This window comes from Crocodylus siamensis, chromosome 4 (genome assembly GCF_052110815.1).
Source record: "Crocodylus siamensis isolate JL-2025a chromosome 4, ASM5211081v1, whole genome shotgun sequence".
NCBI classification, from domain to species: domain Eukaryota; kingdom Metazoa; phylum Chordata; order Crocodylia; family Crocodylidae; genus Crocodylus; species Crocodylus siamensis.
In genome coordinates, this window is record NC_143398.1 from 179,726,854 (window position 1) to 179,740,611 (window position 13,758).

The window sequence follows — 13,758 nt, forward strand, 5'->3', positions numbered from 1 at the left end:
GAGATAACTGCGTCTATGAATATATGACTAAAAGTGAATTGATGCTGCTGGCATGCTGTACCTTCACTGAGAAGCTATTCACCATGAAAAATGTCAAGGTGTTGCAATTATTTTAAGGCATGTCTCTGGTTTAGAAGAAATTTGGCTTACTCTCTATACTCTAACAGGGCTTCTCAGGGACCACATTAACTACCGTACAAACAGTGAGATGCTCTTGTAGTATGGTAATCTTTCAGCAGCGTGTGAGCTGCTATATTCTGTCTGGTGAACTGATGGATAGAAACTTCTCCCAGTATTTCGCAGAGCATCAGTGGCAGAGAACGGAGTTGAACAGAGGTGTTCCAAGTCCTCGCCTAATTCTCTACACTCGGACAATCCTTCCTATGATTATGAGTAGCTAAAAGCAAACCCCACTGGGAAAAGACGAGTCAGATTTGCTTTCCCCTTGGTCCCCATCACTGAGGGATGGACTCTTCCTGGTCTCTCACTAACAGCAGGCAGATACTGTTTCTCTAAAAAGCCTTGCAGGAGCATTCAATCTCTGTTGTATTACGCAGTCAGATAACTGAGACGGTACCTAACTCCTGTGGAACCAGAGACAAACCCTGGACGTGCATCTCCTAGGCAGTGTTGCCAACTCTTTGAATCTGTTCCGGGAGGTTTCATCACTTGATGTAATGGCATTAATGACTTTACGTTAAGAAGGCAAGTGTACATTACATTTAAAAAAAACCCACTGGACTACTATAAAAATCAGATTTAACATTTAATATTTATTTTAATGAATGCCCTATCATTTATCCCCTGGGTGACTCTCCGCAGTCTCCTGGAGATATATTTCTAATTCCTGGAGGGTTTGCAACCCTGCTCCTAGGGTGGCCTCTATCCCCAGAACGTGTCCCTTACGTCTATTTTATCGCAGGCACTAAGGACCCATCCTGGTGGATTGAAAGGACTACAAAAATTAAACACCGAGTCCATGACTGCTTTCTACAGGCAACTGCAAACCATGGCAGATGGCAGAGCTAACACATCAGCAAGTCAAGGGGAATGCTTATAAAATGCACATAAGCAAAACTTAGCCCTGGGTCTCCCCTCAGCTCCAGCCAACACTTTCCTCCGCAGGGGGAAGCTTGTGGGGTTTGAAAAGCCTGGAGCAAACGTTTAACACCACTGGCTTCGGTAGATGGACCCCAGGGTTGCGTCGCCCAAATATTTCCTGCGAGTCTCCCCCTGAGGAAACGCCTCCCTCTCATCCCGTCTGCACCCCCCGAGGGGCACTCGGCGCGGCCCAGGGGCCTGGGACCCCGGTGTCCCGCGGCTCAGGCCTGCCGGCTGCTGCTCCCGCTCTCCACTCGCGTCTGCAGGAGACCGGCACTAGCGAGCCACGTGACCAGCCGAGGTGCTTGCCCCCGGGACTGGCAGCATGTGACCAAAATAGAGGTTTGAGACCTCCCTCCTGGGACCGAACTTCCCCGCAGCCTGGCGGGGCGGGAGAGAAGCGCGGACCGCTGCCGCGCGCAGGTGGGCGGGCCGCGCGGGCGGCCGGAGCTCGGGGCGTGCCCGCAGCCGGGGGGACCCGCCCGCCCGCCCGCCGCGTGGAGCTGCGCGGCGGACTCCCTGCGCTCGTGTGATCAGCTTCGCTACCGATCGGACGTGCGGGGACGAGGTGGCAAGCAGCACAGGTAAGAAGAGAGCCCGCAGGGATGCCGGGAGGGCTGGTGAGTGGGCAGGCCCCCAGGGCCGGGGAGAAGTCCGCTCCGGAGGACCCCAGGCGGGGCAGTGCGCGCAGCCAGGCTCGTGCCCGCGCGAGCCCGGAGATGTCACCCGGGGCTGCTCTGCCAGCCCGAGGCCCCAGCGTGCCAACATGCTGGAAGGAAGAGGGTTAGGTACATGGCACAGGCAGTCCACCCCCCCCCCCCACCTGTGGCTGAGGGTGCCTTTCAGCCCCTGACCGGTCAGAAGAAGGAAACAGCTGGCCTCCTTTTCGTGCTGAATTGCTTTGCTTCCCTAGAGAGTAGTTTCCTTGTAGGCTGAGCTGAAGGCAGGGCAGGTCTTGGGTTGATACGCAGGTAACTTCCTTTTCACTACAGTGTTAAAAGATTTAACTGGTTTAGAAAACGAATGTGCACTGAGGAGATTGCTTTTCCAAATAGCGTCATGCCTATTTCTGTACACAGGTTCCTATGGAGAACTTTTGGCCGAAGCTATGCCTTTTATTAAACCAACTAACTTGCAAAAAAAAAACAAACCCAAAAAGGTCACTTACAAGCTTTTGGGCCAAAAAAAGAAAAAAAATTGCAACTATTTTGTTGGTCTAATAAAAGATATCACCTCTGCGTATTTTAGCCTGTAGACTAACACACCTAGCACCGGTATCCCTGTACGTTCCTACTGTCTTCCAGAGGCAAGGATTTCTTAGGACAAAATCCTCTGGTGCCATTTCTGGGCCATAACAGCTACAACATCACTCTGGCAGCAACATCATTGAGGTGTATGTGGACTAGGAGTTAATCTGCAACACCCTATAAACCGACCAAGCTGCCACCTCCCATTACTGTTAACACAAATCAATTATCTAATCCACTCCCAGTGTTGTGGAAAATGTCCTCAGTTGACTGCTCACTGTCAGTTCAGGAGTTGGCTTTAAAAAAAAAAAAAAAGATTCTCAATATCAGAGAGTGGTCTAATTCCCAGTGAAAAGTAGTTGTGGCGTGAACTGGAAAGTTGAGCTGAACTTTCGGAGACCAAAATTGGTCTGGATTTGTCCAGGCACCAGCCACAGGTGATTTGTGTAACTCAGGTCTGGTCCTGGAAGCTGCTAAGTGCCTTTAAAATTCTTCTGACTTCAGGAGGAGTTGAGGACACAAGTTAAAGACTAGCCCCTTTCCTTGCCCTTCTGTCTGGTTAAGTGCAGGTGAGATTAAGAACCTCTTGGGGGGACAGGGAAAGTTTTGACAAAAAGTAAACCCTTCAGTTGTATTCATCTGCTTTATATCCTGACAATGTCTTCTATGTAAATGTCATAATTATTTTACTTCAAATGTCTTAAATCAACTATTAAATGATAAACTATTTACTCTAACCCTATTCTTCTGTCCAATCACTGAAGTTACTCTCCTTGCCTTCCACCCCAAAAGTGATCCAGAACGCTCTGTACTCTGACTTCCATACAGTTTAAAAAATTTTGTCATAGTTAGACCCCCGGTACTAACCCTCCAGAACTTAGGGTCTTCTTCAGCAAGGTCTGCTGAAATACAGAAAACGTGGGGTTTTCAGACTCGGCTATCTTGAAAGAAATGATGAATCCCAAAGACATAATCTCAGTTGAATTTTTCAAAATGCCAGTTTTTCAAACGGTCATTTTCCCCAAACTTCCCAGAAAACCTGTCCCCTGAGCTGGGATGTATGCAAAACTTTCTGGAGATCTTTCTCTGAGCAAGTTGAGAGTGAAGGTAGAATATCATATTTATGGTTACTGCAGCTGTGGAACATATAATGCGACTCCCCAAAGCTGACAGTTGCCAATTTATGTTGCTACATGTCCTGTCTAGAGCATAATGCAGCTGGATTTTTATTTCTCTTCATTAGGGTGGCATGCCCCAGGCTCTGAGGTCCTGGATTTGCAGTCTCTCTGTCTTTCTCTGTCTCATACACCCCAATTTCAGGGAAAGGGTGTTTGGAGACATGAAGGAAAGGAATGATTGATCTCACAGAAGTCCAGTGGGATATGTTGTTCAAAAGGATCTGGGTTACAGTCAGGACAAAGTATTTGTGTAATTGCCATAAAAATGTTTTGTTTTTCTTCTTCTGTGCAACTTCAACCAGTGTACTTCACTTCTATGCCTACATGACAAGTACATAATTTACTTGACCTCAGAGAAGGGGAAACAGCTATCAGAAAGGTGCTATTATACATACTCCTGCACCAAATATTGGAAACCTTAATAAAACAAGAGGAGCTAATCAGTTTTGAGACTGCTCTGTTAGTGCTGCAATATTAGCATTGTTTATGCTAAATTCAGATACACGCAAGCTCTGGGTACACACATGGCCTTAGGACTGAAAAAAGGCTATCCAGCGAAATGAAGTACTGTACAATAATAAATACTGCTTGATCTGAGACCAGAGATTGTCAGATACGTCTTAATTTAAGAAATGTAGGGCTTGTCTTGGCACAGAGTTATTCAGGAACATCTATTCTTTTATAGTTGTCTGTGTGGATGCCTATTCAAGAACAACAGCCCTTTTTCAAGTTACTTCAATCTGCTTTGAAAGTAGATTAAGTAGAGAAAGCTAAATCAAACAGTTTTATTCCAGATTAAGGATACTTATACATGGAGTTGTTCCAGAATGGGTATATCAGTTTAAATTAATCTTCTGCTGCCTTTTGGAATAGTTTTCACGTGTAAACAGACAAGCCCTTACTGTGTTCAGGTGTTGACATCCGAGAAAACTGTCATGGTCTAGTTATAATAATACACAACACTGCAGTCTTACAAGGCTAAAATACTATAAATGGCAAAGACTTTGTATGTAAGTAATTTAATTAAATTAATAATCAGGCCTGGTAAATGTTGATTCTTTTCCTTAGAGGAAGATCGCATTGAAAAATAGTTTGTTTTCACATCTGCAGGGGGGCTGGACCCAATGATCTGTAAGGTCCCTTCCAGTCCCTAACAACTATGAAACTAAACAATGTTAAGGTTGACTTTGATTGCTCCCCCTTATTGTATGAGAGGGTAGTTCCAGAAGGACGTGTTATTTCCACAATTGCCAATTTCCCAATGTGAAATTTAATAGAACCTCAGAGGACTTGACAATAAGTCCCCGTCTCAATTTTGTATGATTTTAATCTTAATGCACATGAATGTTTCTGAAGGCTTGAGTAGTTAAGTGAATTAGTGCATGTTAAAGATTAGCATGTGAAAGATTAGCATGTGCTGATGCACCAAAATATTATCACCTTTGTTTCCATTTCCTTAATGTAATCAGAGGCTAGAAACAAAAGATAGTAACCAAAATATCTCACATTCTTCAAGGTCCAAATATGAAATGTGGTGTGCCAAAGACAAAAAGGAGGGCTATGGTGTTGGGGGCAGGGGTGGGAAAATGAGAGAAAGGAAAATAAGTTAGTTAAACAGGAAGTTTAATATTTTGAAGAATTCCTTCCTTTAACTGTTGATAACTCTTCCTGCAGATTCTCCTTCATGATTCTTTCTAAAGCAAATAATTTTCACTGGTAAAGCTAAAAGGACATCACATTTTTTGTAATCCAGTTACTAAAATAAGTGGTTTCAGAAGGAAATACACTTGAGAGTTGTAGTAACTAAGAATTTCAGACCAAAATACCTTGTACTTCTGAGGTTCCTTGTTTTTTCCAAAGGAATATTGGCAAAAAGAATATTTTTTAAAAAGGCCAGGAGAGTAGCATGGCACTAGTCAATGCAACAAAATCAGGCCCCATGTGGCCTCAGCTGGCTCTGTACACTGGGATGGGGCCCTACACCAGGATCAGACCTCTGATGCCCTGTGTGCCCAGTGTAGTGTGCAGGTCCACACAATCCAGCCCCACAGGTGTGGAAATTTGGCAGCAGGAAATTGGCAAATAATGCTGCCGCCCCTCCCCTGCCACCCAAGTTTTAGACTCATGGGGAGCTCCAAGGGCTGGGTGACACACCAGAGGCCAGGTGTGGCCCATGGACTGAGGGTTGGACACTCCTGTTTTAATATGTTTAATATTAAGCACATTCTTGTCTTCTATTGTTTTAATAGAGAATCTTTCTACAATTAGGATCCCAGGTATTCAAAGTGATATATATTTTAATTGCAATGTGTTTACATAAAATTTGTCTATTCTTATTAATCACTGGAGACTGCTCCAGTCATTTCAGACATGGGGGTGGAGGGGAGCTACAGTTTCACCTTTTTATTTTTGCTTTTATTCATTTTCCTTCCAGTTTCATTTTTAAGCACCATGTTGCCTCACCTCTCTGACATTATTTTAAGACCTTTCTTTTTGGTTGTAAATAATTTTACATTGAATACAATTATGATGTTTCAGGCAGGTACTTTTCTATTTAGGGTACGTGTATGACCTGCTATGCAACTTAATGGGCACTTTGTAGTGTGTAAGTTTTTCATCCTCCCAGCAAGCCTGTGAGACAGGCGAGTACAAACGGGGAAAAAATGCAGAAAGGACAGCTTTCCCAAGGTCACAAAAGAGGAAAGGCTCAATTCCCTTCTTACAAGGTCTCTTGCACTGCCTACCTGGCTTCTCAGTGGAGTCGATTTCCAGAAACCAACCTGGTAGCTTTTGTTATAGCAAGCATCTCAACCTGAGTGCTGTGTTCAAATCCAAATTCAGTGTTTGAACTGGGATCAGAAAGTGTGGGAGTGTTTACATCTTGGAATTTGATTCAAGCCTATCTCTAAGCAAAACACTAGCAACAACTGGAAGTCTGGATAGTGAATTTGAGCAACAAATATCTGAATGCCCAAGACCTTGAATAATAACACTTTCATGACCTGTGAAAAGGGCAGGTTAAAGGAGAACTGTCTTCTGGTGTTCCACCCTAACCTTTCATAGATTTTCATAGATTTCATAGTCATTAGGGCTGGAAGGGACCTCGGGAGGTCATCGAGTCCAGCCCCCTGCCCAAAGGGCAGGAAGTCAGCTGGGGTCTTAGGATCCCAGCAAGATAAGCATCCAATTTACTCTTGAAGGTGTTCAATGTAGGTGCTTGAACCACCACCGCTGGCAGACGGTGAACACCACGGCTGGCAGTAAAGAAATTCTTCCTTATGTCCAGCCTGAAACGGTCTTGCAGGAGTTTGTGGCCGTTCGACCTCGTCATCCCTTGGGGCGCTCTGGTGAACAGACGTTCCCCCAGATCCTGGTGGTCACCCCTGATAAACTTATAGGTGGCCATCAGATCACCCCTGAGCCTGCGCTTTTCCAGGCTAAAGAGTCCCATGGCTCTCAGCCTGTCATCGTAAGATCTGTTTTCCTGACCTCTGATCATGCGCGTGGCTCTCCTCTGGACTCTCTCAAGCTTCTCCACATCCTTTTTGAATTGTGGAGCCCAAAACTGGACGCAGTACTCCAGCTGCGGCCTCACCAAGGCCGAGTACAAGGGGAGAATGACGTCCCGGGATTTGCTCGAGAAGCATTGGAGGCTCATGTTCATCTTGTGGTCAATGATGACCCCCAAGTCTTTTCCTTCTGTAGTGCTAACCAACGTAGCACTGCTGAGCCTATAAGGGTGCTGCAGGTTTTTCCTCCCAAGGTGGAGAACCTTGCATTTTTCGGTGTTAAACACCATGAGGTTCTCGTCTGCCCATTTGCTGAGCTTGTCCAGGTCAGCCTGGATCACCCGCCTATCTTCTGGCGTGGATGCTTTGCCCCAAAGTTTGGTGTCATCAGCGAACTTGGCCAGTCCACTCCTAACTCCAATGTCCACATCGTTAATGAAGATGTTGAACAGTATGGGTCCCAGGACAGAGCCTTGAGGGACCCCACTGGTCACAGGGCACCATGATGAGTGACTGCCATTAATCACAACCCTCTGGGTCCGACCACGAAGCCAATTTCCCAGCCAGCGGATCGTGGTGGAGCCAAGGCCACAACTGGGCAGTTTGGCCAAGAGGTGATCATGGGATACCAGATCAAAAGCTTTTTTGAAGTCAAGATATATGACATCAATCTCTTCTCCCTTGTCCAGGTGATAGGTCACCTGGTCATAGAAGGAAATGAGATTGGTCAAACAAGACCTACCCGCAACAAACCCGTGCTGGCTGTCCCTTAGGATGTTAGCCTGGGCCAGTCCCTCAAGAATGGCCTCCTTAATAAACTTTTCTAAGATCTTCCCCAGGATAGAAGTCAGGCTAATGGGCCTGTAGTTAGCCTTCAAGCATGGCTTAGTGCCCCCTTATTTTTGCAATAGAGGGTGGATGTAATAATAGGGTGAACATTTGTTCTCATTGAATGTTGAATAACCAAGACAATTACTTTGCATTGTCTTTGTCAGTGTTATTTGAAGATAAAAAATAGGTACCTACACCGCATTTGGGCCCTTGGTAGTACAGAGATGTATAGATAATATGTGATTTAGTTGGGGTTTTGGTTTTTGGTTTTTAACGAAAGCTAGAGAAGGTCCAATTTTTTGAAAGGAAAAAAGTGCTTTCCTTGTTTTGTTATTTCTTTGAGGAAGTATCACTGGCATACAAGGACATAAGAGCAAATCCAATAAATACGTATTGATACTTCTGACTTGAATGTGTTGGAAAATAGGCTTTCATTTTTGAGGGGAAGGAGAACATTTTTGTTTGTTTCTTTCATGGAAAAAGTTGCTTTTTTCCCCAGAAACCCTGAAGCAGAATTTCAGTTTCTAAATGGAAAGTGTAGCCAGTCTTGCCTCCCAGTAATCATGCATAGGCTCTGCAAGTCTTTCTAAAGCAGGTACTTAAGCTAGGGATAGAAATTATGCATAAACCAGTAGAAGTGATCAGTAACCAGTTGAAATCTGTAACACAACAGAAGTTCAGTTCATATAAACTGCTTTCAAAATGGCCGAAACCAGGTTAAGGTAAGTCTGGATGGATGTAGTATCAGACTTACTAGATCTAGGTTAAATCCGTTTATTGAACTTCTATTCCAGATCTGCTCCAGTTTCAAATTATTTCGCAGTCCCCCAGCTTCCCCCTAGGATGCTTTGCAGGTAAGGTGGGCTAGCCTTGGCCAAAGCTGTTTACACCAGCTGAGCAGGAAGGTATTCTCTAGCACCCCACCACTACCACCACCAGCAGCTTTTGGCCTGGGCCACTGCAGGCGTGTGGCTGCATTTCCAGAATCAAAAGGGAATGCTTATCATTTAAATCTGGGCAGCTTAGACTAACCTGCAAAGATTGAATCAATTTAACCTTGGGCTTTTTGACTGTCTGTATATAGCCTAAAATAGTTGTACACCCAGTCTGTATACACTTTATCTTCTGGAAAGCAAATACACATATAGGTTTGCCTAATCTTGTTTTCTGTGCAGACCTGGGGCCAGATCTGAGGCTAATGTAGATTGTTGGAATCCCATTGATGGTTTTGCACCAACCAAAGATCTGCCTGATAATCTCCCATTTGGGTAAGCTTTAAATGTAGTAGGTCTCATATTCTGATTCATCAGAGCACAGAAATTGATGCTTAACAAGCAGTCTCATTGTGGAGCCAGTTCTTGTGCTTAAACCAGGGACTTGCTCTGTGGTTTTGCCAAATCATGGCCTTAATGATTTACTGCTGTGTTGAAAATCAATTCCATAAGTCATCTTGCTGCCAGGTGAAGCCAACGATACATGAGCAAGAGTTTCCTCCTCAGCTCAACCCCTGTAGATCTCTCTAGAGTATGGTCATGTTATGCTGGGAGCAAGACTTGTCCCCAGAGGTTTTACATTGACTTGTTCACATAGTTGGCAGGGAGCACTCAAATGACTGACCGGTAACAAGGATGTATTGTTTGCTCTGGTTTGCTGAAATGGCTAGAAGAACGAACAAGCAGCAACTGCCATAAATATCCTTCTCTTTGCCATGGTAAAAATAATGGTGGCTTATTACAATAGGAAATTCAGTTCCCAAGATTCTTCGTAGACCAAATAATGTAATAACAGATCTCTTCTATGTTCCTTTGAAATGCTTTTATTCCAGGTACAAGCCTAATAGCATTCCATAACCAAGATCTGTAGGGCCAAACAAATTTCTGTTGTAATTCTATTTTATTGAGCCATTGTTAAGACTGTAAAGTTTATCTGATCCTGAATTTTGAAGCATGAGATGGCACTCAGACCAGGTCTTCTGACATGTAGTTGACATTCGTGCATCATTCCCTTTAAACTCCAACATTGTTCCCATCCTTTAGTTAGCTGTTTAATCATAGAAAATACCTATGCATGTGGAATCCTTGGACTTGCACGAGATGGGAAAGGAGATTGGGTGCACGGGTGAATCTGGAATTTCAAAGAGGAATGCAGGTGATGAGTTTGGTGCCACAGGAAGGCTACAACCACCTTCTCCCTCCTCAATCTCCCATGGGCAGATGGTGCCATGGCAGCACCTTCAGGGGACCTTTTATGTACCTGAAGCATGTATGACTTCCCTTGACCCTGCTCTGGGTACTCCCTCTCCTCTGGCACTCAGTGACACCTTCTCTCCTGTTCTTCCTTCTCCCTCTCCAGGAGGGCTTGCTTCTGGATGTAGGAAGAGAAGTGAGACAACCACAGCTGTTGCTATCTCCAGCAGACTCGGGTCAGAGCTGGTCTTGCCCTGCTCCAGCTGAGGGCTGCAGTGAACAGCTGCATGGAGTTCCAGGGACAGCATCAGTGGTGGGTGGATTCCCCTTTTCACTGCCTGCTTCCTGTCCATTCCCTGCAAGTGTCCCCCACTGGCCAGGAGTAGGCACTGGAGGGGAAGACTGACCACCACTGCCAGCCCAGACTGGCACCCTGAGTAGCTGTTCCCCACAGATAGAGCCCTGGGCTAACAGGAGAAACCCAAGGGAGGGGATGGATCAGGGACCCACCTGTTGCCACTGAGCTAGGCAACCCATGCAGCTACTCCCAGCAGTCCCTAGCTGGAGTGGCATGCAAGTGGTCTTGGGGCTTTCCTCACCAGCTCTCTACTTGGTCCCTTCCCCTGGGTGTCTCCCACCTGTCCAGGGCTTCAGTCACCAACTCTGCAGGAGACCCAGGAGTCTGCGGCATGGAACTGGAGTCAAAGCCAGGGAAGGGAAGTGCGACTGTGCTGGTGCCTTCCTCCCCACCCTTGAATCCACCCCACCTTATGTGTGTTTTCACTTACTGTTTACTTTTCTAACTTTATGGATTTCTTTTTTTTTTTTTTTTGGCAGTTCTGTGTAGCTGATTCTGCCAAGTTTTTAATATCTGCCACATGCAGTAGATACAGCAGTGTCTAGCACCAGACTGTTTTTACAACATTAAAAGACTTATAAACAAACACTCCTTATCACTGAGATTAAAATCCTTTCTTGGGCATGATCCAGTAAGTGCTTGTTTTTCTTTTTTTAAAGGTTAAAAAAATCTTGGTCCTCTTGTTAGGCCAAATTCCTTTTCGCTCTACTTTTTTTGCATTGACTAGCATTTTACCTCTCAAGCATTTCTCAAGCCGTGAAAATTTAAAAAGAAGTTCTGGAATCCCAGGGGCATGGGGTGCAGTCTCACGGGGAAGGCATAGTGGTATGGTGCACCTTGCTGCTCTGCCTTCCTACCCTGTGCCCCTACCTGCCTGCCTCTACCTGCAGCAGCACTGCTGACTTGAACCAGGGGGAGAGAGGTGGAGGGCAGTGTCCTAGATGTCCCAGATTTCCTTATGGTCACCCTACTTTTTCCTATAACTTGGACCAGTTGCTATTTACTTTCGGCTTCAGAGGACTGAGTTGATTATGGAACAGGTGGATAACATTCTTTATATTGGAGCCAGGTTATGGCTTGTCCTCCGTGACCAGACATGACAATTAGGAGCTGTAAGATACCCCCATGTGCAGTCACTCCAGTGCAGGCTGGAGAGTGAGCAGCCTCCAAAGGGCAGGAAGTAGCTGGAACCTTGAGTTCATCCAACCCTGCGCACATTGTGACTTCAGCATAAAACAGATGTAGGATTTCTTTCAGGACAGAGCCTTTAATTCTGGGATCCTACAGAGGTACAGACCCATTGACGTTCACCCGAAGTACCTGTGAAGTATCAAGGTGATGCTTTGCTTCCCACCCCATACACACGCACACAATTGGGGCTAATTTCAGAGAGCCACATGCATGATCAGAGGTCAGGAAAACAGCTCTTACAATGATAGGCTGAGAGACATGGGACTCTTTAGCCTGGAAAAGTGCAGGCTCGGGGGTGATCTGATGGCCACCTATAAGTTTATCAGAGGTGACCACCAGGATCTGGGGGAACGTTTGTTCACCAGAGCGCCCCAAGGGATGACTAGGTCGAACGGTCACAAACTCCTGCAAGACCGTTTCAGGCTGGACATAAGGAAGAATTTCTTTACTGTCCGAGCCCCCAAGGTCTGGAACAGTCTGCCAGCGGAGGTGGTTCAAGCGCCTACATTGAACACCTTCAAGAGTAAATTGGATGCTTATCTTGCTGGGATCCTATGACCCCAGCTGACTGCCTGCCCTTTGGGCAGGGGGCTGGACTCGATGATCTCCTGTGGTCCCTTCCAGCCCTGATGTCTATGAAATCTATGAAATTTCCATTCAAGCCCAGGACAGTTGACCAAGGATATGCCTGAGTCTGTTTTTAGCCATAGAGAAACTGCCTGGGGGCAGCATTGGATACAGGGCCAGCATAGTCTCCTTCCCTAAGAAGCAAAAAGGTATCTTAGCTCTCAATCTTATTTTGGCCCAACACTGACTGAGATACCACCCTGATTCAAGGCTAGCAGCCAATCTATAGTGTAGTCCACTGGGAAGTGTCTTTATAAAGTCATGGACATTTAAAGGGGGGAAACATAAACTAATAGAGTAATTTATAAACTAGACTCTGTTATGCTGCTGTCCAGCCTAATGCTCCATATCTGTGTCTCATGCTGCTATCAAATTAGGGAATACACCCCTTTACAAAATACAGCTTGCACTGTTAGTATTAAATGCTTGTCAGTTCCCAATAAAAACTGCAAATAAAACTTAATTTTCTAATTTTCAGTGCTTATAAATTTCTATCTGTAATTAATGTCAGAGATGTTTCTTTGGTCAGTGATCAAAGAACAATGTAGTAGTATTTCACTATTCCTTACTGTTCCTGAAGTGATGCATTATGTGTTACAAAGTTTGTTCTGGTCATCTTAAACTGTCTCCAAAATGAGGTTTAACCATTAAATAAAGGAGAGAATTGTGAGAATGTCTGCTGCGTAGCAGAGGAATTCCAGTTAGAAACTGTGTTGCATACCTCTGCCGAAGGACCAAGACATACCAATAATACAGGGTTTTTTAAAAACTGCCAGCAAGCAAAATAGGGGGACATGTGATTACAGACCTGAAACATCCCATGACTCTGACACTGTTCCAGAGGGGGAGGTAGAGAAAAGAACTAGTGAATTGTCCTTTGACATCAGTGGAGACTCCCTCAGAGCCAAGCAGTGTGAGCTTTCTGCGGGTCTGGTTTGGAGATTATAGCATGGAAAGCTACTATGCACTGTTTCTCAACCTGTGGGTCACAAGAATATATGAAAGCATCATGAACAAACTTAAAAATGGATCGATACACCTTAAAAATGGATCCTCCTTTAAAGGAGAAAAACGTGGGAAACCATGGCTTTTCCCTTGCAGGCTGGCAGAGTTCTAGCCTGCAAAAGGCTTCTGGGGGTCCTGTCTCCACCCCCCACCCCGCTCCACACACCAACCCCCTACTCCACACACTGGGGGTCTAGGGGCAGGTGTCAGTGGGTTGGGAGCAAGGGGCACACGCTGGGCCAGGGAGCTCTTTTCTACTTACTGGGTAAGGACTGACCATCCATGTTTACAAATGGGTCCTGGTACAAAAAAGGTTGAGAACCACTGTTGTAGTGAACGTTGCTCTTTGTGTCTGCTTTGCTTGAGCATGATCTGCAGATTTGGCTTTCAGATTCAGGTTTCAAAGCCACCCATCCAGCTACAACTTGGGGATTGTCCGCTCCACTGAGGGCATAAGGTGTGAGAGATGTGTAGAGATTGACATCAGCTGATCTCGGTGATTATATCTAAAAGACTGGTTACTGC

At 45.4% G+C, this 13,758-nt stretch overlaps 1 protein-coding gene across 8 annotated transcripts in view; it reads left to right on the forward strand.

Annotated features, from left to right (window-relative positions):
• The first annotated feature begins 1,437 nt into the window (after nucleotides 1-1,437).
• Nucleotides 1,438-13,758, forward strand: part of MLPH (melanophilin) — an 84,487-nt gene continuing 72,166 nt past the window's right edge. For 2 of the 8 annotated variants that reach the window (XM_090045013.1, XM_090045020.1), the window contains exon 1: nucleotides 1,443-1,685. The gene's annotated coding sequence lies outside the window, so the exon portion shown is untranslated. Of the gene's footprint in view, nucleotides 1,686-13,758 lie in introns of all 8 variants that reach the window. The other 6 variants (XM_090045017.1, XM_090045015.1, XM_090045018.1 and 3 more) reach the window with 6 other exon arrangements.